At 53.0% G+C, this 6,885-nt stretch overlaps 1 long non-coding RNA gene across 2 annotated transcripts; it reads left to right on the plus strand.

Moving 5' to 3' along the window:
- Nucleotides 1–243: 243 nt before the first annotated feature.
- On the plus strand, nucleotides 244–6,539 carry LOC144314606 (uncharacterized). 2 transcript variants are annotated; one of them, XR_013380477.1, is made up of 5 exons: nucleotides 244–362; nucleotides 2,970–3,256; nucleotides 3,350–3,417; nucleotides 5,286–5,408; nucleotides 6,289–6,539. It is a non-coding gene; the product is annotated as an uncharacterized LOC144314606 (long non-coding RNA). The 2 variants fall into 2 exon arrangements; XR_013380476.1 differs by having other exon boundaries at nucleotides 261–362; nucleotides 3,181–3,256; nucleotides 6,289–6,534.
- The last annotated feature ends 346 nt before the right edge of the window (nucleotides 6,540–6,885 follow it).

Raw genomic sequence — 6,885 nt, forward strand, 5'->3', positions numbered from 1 at the left:
TCCGGGGTCCTGTCCCCCCCGGGCAACACCACCTGCCGCCACCGGAGCTGACCTGGATCCTGACCTCAGGCCGCTTCCCCTTCCACCCCCTGGACAACACATGCAGTACTGGGAGTTCTGGAAGGGCTTCCTGTCACTGGCGCCGCCGGAAACGGGCAGCAGTGCCACAGCGATCGATTCCTGGCTGGGGCTGGTTGCTTGCAGAACCATCTGTTAACAGGCTGTGGAGAGAGCTCAGAATTGTCTGAGAAATGACCTCGAAGGCTCATCCTGGGTTGCCTGGCAACGAGCAAGCCGGGACTGATGGCTCCCTGTCCCCGAAGGAGGGGCTGTGCCCGAACTCTACCTCCCGCGGGGAGAGGGTGAGGCGGGCACAGGCGCCCCCGGGCCCCCCAGCCCTTCATTCCCCCCACTCCATCACCTCCAAGGTCATTCTCACACTGGCCTTTGGAGAGGGAGGACGTGGCTGCGGCCCAGGGTCCCTCTGCCCCGGGGCGCCTCCAGCCCCCGACAGGGCCCTGCCTGCTGGCGCTGGGCACCGCTCACCTCCTTGCTGCAGGTGGCCCCGGGGCGCTTGGCGTGGCCAGGGCTCAGCGGGCAATCCTTGGGCAAGTGGTCGCGGGGCCTGCGGCTGCGGGGCGAGGGAAGGGAGGGTGGCCGCGAGCCCAAGAAGGGACTGTGGGGACCCAGGCACCTGCTCGGCGGCTCGCCCCCCTCCCGGACACTCCGGCCCAGCTCCCCACGTGCCTCCTCCCCTTGACGACAGATGCTGCTGGGCTCACCTGACTTTGTGGCAAGGTCGGCAGCGCTCAGCGCTCGCCTCTCATCACACGGTCCCCAGGTGCCTGTGTCAGGCTTTCAGTCTCCCCCGGGGCCCGACAGCTTATGAAAGGCCTGAGCTGTTTCTCAAAAGGAGAAGTGTGGCTTGCAGAAGAGGGCACAGCTTTGCGCTGAAACCCCAGCTCCTGAGCTGAGATTTGCCTCCCAGGGCTTGTCCCCAGCTCCATGAGAGCAGCTCAGCATGCCATAGACACTCGGGGCTTCAGAGATCTCTCTGGCTTGGGAGCAACCGCCCCGGGTAAGAGCAGGGCCGGGGAGGCGACAGGGCCCCCACACCATCCAAGACCTGAGGGGACACAGCTGCCTCCCTGGAGAGGCCTACACAGCATCTGCTTCTGGGGGATGGATGCGGATTACCTGAAGGCCCAAGGCTGGACCCTTGACTCCTCCCCTCCCACCTCCTCCTCCCCTTCTAGAAGCCCATTGTGTTGGGTCCCTGGCTTCCACCTGCCTGTAGTTCCACCCAAAGGATCAGAACGGCCCCCTGATTTTCTTAAGGCTTGGGAGAAGAGGGAGAATGACAGGCTGTGTTCCCACGTGAGGGTACACTGGAACCCTCTGGGTGAGAGGCTTGCTTAAAATAGAATTGCCCAGGCCCCAACTCGAGAGAGTCTTTTTTTTTTTTTTTAAGATTTTATTTATTTATGAGAGATGCAAAGAGAGAGGCAGAGACACAAGCAGGCTCCCTGCAGGGAACCCAATCCCAGGACTCCAGGATCACGCCCTGAGCCAAAGGCAAACACTCAACCCCTGAGCCACCCAGGTATCCCAAGAGAGTCTAAATCAGCAGAGCTAAAGTGGGACTCTGAAATACTCTTCTAACCAAGCTCCTCACCCTATGACCCTGATTCAGGTAGTTTTCCGTCTATTCCAGTGGAGTGCCTCAGGCAAGCTTGGCTCCAAATCCAAGTTCTATTCCTGTATGAGTTTGGAATCATTTCAGTTTTGAGCGATGGCTATCCAAAATAACAGAGGTCTTGGGGAACCTGGCTGCTGTGACTTTTGACCTTGGGGTTGCAAGTTCGAGCCCCACGTTGGGTGTAGATTTTACTTTAAAAAAATTTTAATAATCTTAAAAAAAATAAAAAAAGAAATAACAGGGGTCTAAACAAGACAGAAGTTTACTTCTGTCCTGTGAATGTCTGGAAATGTAGTCCAGGCTGGTATGGTGGTGCCACAATCATTCAGGACCTAGACTTTTGCTCCAAAATCTTCCACATTCAGCTATTGTCTCATGGTCCAAAATGGCTTCTCTAGCTCCAGCCCTCATGCCTATGTTTTGGCTAGCAGGAAAGAGGGAAGGAAGGAGAAAGGCACAATCCCTCCACTTAAAGGGTGATTCGTGAAAGTTGCCAGTACCACTTCTACTTACATTCCACTGGTCATAAGGCTAGATGTGCTAGAAGGGAGGAGAGAAAATGTAGATACTTGAGTGTTGGTAAGTGGTGATTTAAGGCACAGAAAGGGCATCCAAAGGAGCCGAAGCAGGAGAAGGTGGTAGAAGAGAAAGATAAAATCAACTAACATCAATTGTTTACTTCCCCAATGCCTGTCACTATTCTAAGCATTTTACGTGTAACCATGAATTTAATTCTTCCAATAATCCTGTGAGGGAGACCCGGCTCTTCCTTGTGTGTCACGCAGCCACCACCAAACCACACGGATTGAGAGATTAGCCTCGCCTGCTGACTCCCTAAGGGACTCTGAACAATTTCTGTGCAGGCAAAAGGATGTAGGAGAACCATATGTACTTAGTCGAGACCAGACACAATTTACAACACCCCCCTCCCAAGACCCGGGTACATTGCCTCCCAAACCTTGAGAAGTCAGACCTCTGCCCCCCGGGAAGAAAGTATAGGTGCCATCCTGATGCCTATAAGCCCGGTGTCAGCCGGGGTGCCCCATAAGACTAAAGTTCCACTCAAACCCCATCTTGTGCTCTGAGGACATGCTAGGGGTTTCTAGCTCTGGCTTCTTCTTTCTGCTGAAGCATTTTGTCTGTGGGCATTTGTCCCTCAGAGACCAGGGAAAGAGTCTGGGAAGCCTATGCCCAACTGCCTCTGGCTCCTCCCCAGCCACCTGGAGAATTTTATGAGCAAAGTGTTTCTGTGACTTTTTTTTTTTTTAAGGCAAATCAGAGCTGTCACCCTGCTAGACAATTGCTAAGCCCAATTGCTGGGCTCCAACACCTCCAGAGAAATTTGCTTTGGGCACAGTGCTGGACACACAAAGAGATGCCCAATAAAAGCTTGTTGAAAAATCATCATCATCTGAATAAGTGTTCACCATGTCCCAGGCACTACGCTAAGAGCTTTACTAATATTATGCCTTTTGTGGCAGACAACCGCCAAGATGTTAATTTTACCGAAGAAAGAACTGAGACTCACAGATGTATTTGCCAAAGGTCTCACACCTGGTATGTGGCAGAGCTGGGATTCGAAGCCACAAATTTTTCATCATAATGCTCAGATGTCTACAGCCTCAAATAGCCACCCCTCCCTACCCACAGGTACCATGAAAGTCCCAGGAGCCTGGAGTCGAGGCTGCTGGTTCTGTGGACAGACCCCTGCCAGAAGAGTGAGTTCCGTGTGGGCTCTCAAGGATTCGACCAACTGCGGGAACTCCTGGCCATCGCCTCGCCCAGCTCTGCAACCCCCACCCGAGTGATCCTGCCCGTCACAGAGTGCAGGCCATTTTCACTGTGGAGGGAGGGAGGGAGGGAGGGAAGGCCAGGCCTTTCATCCACAGGACACTTGGAAACAATTTCTAGAAAACCAGCATAATACAGAGTTGAGCGGCTGGACTCCAGCCTGACACTCCTCTGCTTTGTGACCTTGGCCAAGCTAGTGAGGATTAAATGAGTTAATACATGTCACATAAAGCCCTGAGAAAGGGGCCAGCACGCTCTCAATAGCCTCCCAGGGTCCAGCCATCATTATGACTATTTCAGCTAAAACTGGTACCAGTGGAAGCCAAACCAGCCGGGAAGGCCTGAGTTCTGGCCCCTCATCCCGTCTTTTTTATACATAATAAAATTGGCTTTTTTAAAAAAAGATTTTATTTGTTTATTCATGAGAGACAGAGAGACTGGGTCTCCAGGATCACACCCTGGGCTGAAGGCGGCGCTAAACCGCTGGGCCACCCAGGGATCCCCTAAAATTGGCTTTTAAATAAGAAGTGATACATTGTCAGGGCCACCTGGGTGGCTCAGCGGTTTGGCACCTGCCTTTAGCCCAGGGTGTGATCCTGGAGACCCGGGATCGAGTCCCACATCGAGTTCCCTGCATGGAGCCTGCTTCTCCCTCTGCCTGTGTCTCTGCCTCTCTCTCTGTCTCTCATGAATAAACAAACAAAAATCTTAAAAGAAAAAAAAAAGAAGAAGAAGCGATACATTGTCAACTGGTAAAAAGTATAAAAATTCAGATGAAAAAGAAATCACCTACAATTCCACTCTCTGAAGACCATCTTTCCATTCTTCTATTTAATGAGTATCATGGCGATGTGGTGCTGTTTGTTTTCTTCCCCAGAGGGTGACTGGGATCTGTGGTCCTCCCAGCCCAGCAGCATCTGAGTCACCCTGGTCCCAGTCACCTGAGCCTCTGGCTCTCCTCACGGTGGGGGGTGATGTCTCAGAGGCAAGGGAAAGAGTCTGGAGCCTGCGCCCAAGTGCCTCCGGCTCCTCCCCAGCCACCTGGAGAATTTTATGAGCAAAGTGTTTTTGTGACTTTTTTTTTAAGGCAAATCAGAGCTGCCACCCTACTAATGATCTTTCAACAGCTTCCTGTTGCGCTTAGCAAAAGGCCAATGCCCGGACCTGATGGCCTGAGTCTGAATCTTGAATCCAAGTGATTTAAGCCTCTCTGTGCCTCTGTTTCCTCATCTATAAAATGGGCACAACGGAGTCTATGTCCTTGATCCATTATGAAGTGAAATGTGCTATGTGCTTAGAACAGCACCTGGCGTACAGAAAGCCCTTGTTAAATGGCGGCAACTCTTACTATTATAATTTTCTCCTTTCTTCTCTTTGCCCTCTACCCAAGGACTCCACACGCCGACAGCCTGACTGTGGAGACCCCACTTTTAAGCCCTCTGCTACATGGCCTCTGACAGCAACCAAAAGTGAAAGGACAGAGCAAGCCTTTCTCCTCAGATGTCTTTCTTGTTTTATGAGGGATAGGGGTTTCTCCAGAACCCCCTTCGGTCTCATCAAGCAGAACGGGGTCCCACACCTGCCCATTAAAGACTAACTGGCAGAGAGGAATGGGAACCCCTGGTTATAGAACACCTGAACCAATCGGGCTTCTGTCAGCTTTGACAGGTGCTTCTCAGATTCCAGGTGCCTCAGAATCAGCCACAGGGTTTGTTAAAACTGATTTCTGGGCCCCATCCCCCAGGCTTGATTAGGTAGGCCTGAGGGGGCGGTCAGGGGTTTGCATTCTCCCCAGCATCCAGGTGCTGCTGGCCCCGGACCACACTTGGAGAATCGTGGCACAGAGAGGGATCAGTGTCTGGGCCCCAGGGTGTAACCCGAATCCGGCTGCGGTCTTGGCCCCTGGAGACTGAGGCAGGTGCGTGCAAACCCTGTGGCCCTGGCTATGGAGATTTCTGTGGGTCCTCAGGGCTGATGCTCTCATGGCCACTGTCCTACTCCTGCTGATTTCTTGCAGCTGTTGCCTTTATTTCTACCGTGGAATTGACCCAAATGAGGGACAAGGGATGAGAATATTTTCCCCTGTTCCCAGAGCAATCGTGACTACAGGCTATAGTGTGACTTTTACTAAAGACACGGCGCACAGTGGAAAGTAGCCCAAGAGACATTCTGTTCTTAAAAGCCCTGCGGCCACCTGACCCTGGGACTCACAAGTTCTCACCGGTCCTTCATTCCACTCGTGACCCAGCCAGCTCCTCTTCCGTTCTCCCTCCTTACGCTCCCCTCCCTCCCTCGTAGCTGATCCCCCTCCTGGGGCAATCAGCACCCTGCAGCTCCCTCCACCCCCCTTCCCCTCTGTCAGGCCTGTGGCCAGGCCCACAACCCCCACACCTGCACAGAGGGCCCAGGGCAGGAGAGTCCCTGAGTCTGGGTCCATCCCTGGGAGTTTGGGTGGGGGTGCATGGGGGCTAGGGTGAGACTCTGCCTCCTTGTGAGCCGGAGTGGGCACTGGGCTTCCCTTCTGAGCTATCCTAGCTCTGAGATGATTCTAGAAACATCGGTGGGGATGCTGGGACTTATGCAAAAGTATGGCAGGGGATCCCCCCCTCTTTAGCTCTCAAAACCACTGACAACAGCTCCCAAAGGAATCTTTGAAGCTTTTGAACCTCAGAGGCAGAGAACTTGCTAGCAGGGGAGAGGAACCCATGAAGACATCCAGAGGCACCAGTTTGAAGGACGTTTTAGAAGACTCTAGAAGGACAGTGTTTTTCTAATGTATCTTGGTCTTACCTCCCCAGGTTCTGGAAAAGTGGCTGTGTCTTTCACTGTGAACTTTAAGGGTGTTCAGGCAGGACCTGACATGGGGAGGACTCTCTTGGCTGTCAGCTTATTCTGAAATTGGAATTTCCGATGCACCTGGAAGAGTCCAGAAGGGGACCATTGTTATTTATAACCACAGCTTCCTTCTCAAGAGAGTAAATCCTGCTTCATTAAATAAAGGGCCCCTTTGTTCTGAAGCCTCTTACTGGTCTGGTCGGGCAGAGAGTCCTGGTAGCCAGTTGGGGGGAGAAGGTGGGGTGGGAGACCCAACTGCCCACACTGATCGGAGGCCCCTGGAGCACCACGGTGGCCAGAGCCATGAAGGAGGCCAGGTGGAAGACGAGGGGCTGGCAGTGGAAGGGTGCGGGTTGGGTTGAGGGGTGAGGGGTGAGGGAGGAATGCCCGGTGGCCACAGCTTTTTAAGAACAGGAATGTCCCAGTGCCACTTCCAGTCTGGGCTGAGCAACGCTACCATTTCCTCAAACTGACACATCGTCAGTGAAATTCTGCTCACAGAGCAGCCTGGTATTCACGGTTTCTTGAGAGAAGAAATGGGCTGCATCCTATGTTTGAGT

This window comes from Canis aureus, chromosome 5 (assembly GCF_053574225.1).
Source record: "Canis aureus isolate CA01 chromosome 5, VMU_Caureus_v.1.0, whole genome shotgun sequence".
NCBI classification, from domain to species: Eukaryota; Metazoa; Chordata; class Mammalia; order Carnivora; family Canidae; genus Canis; species Canis aureus.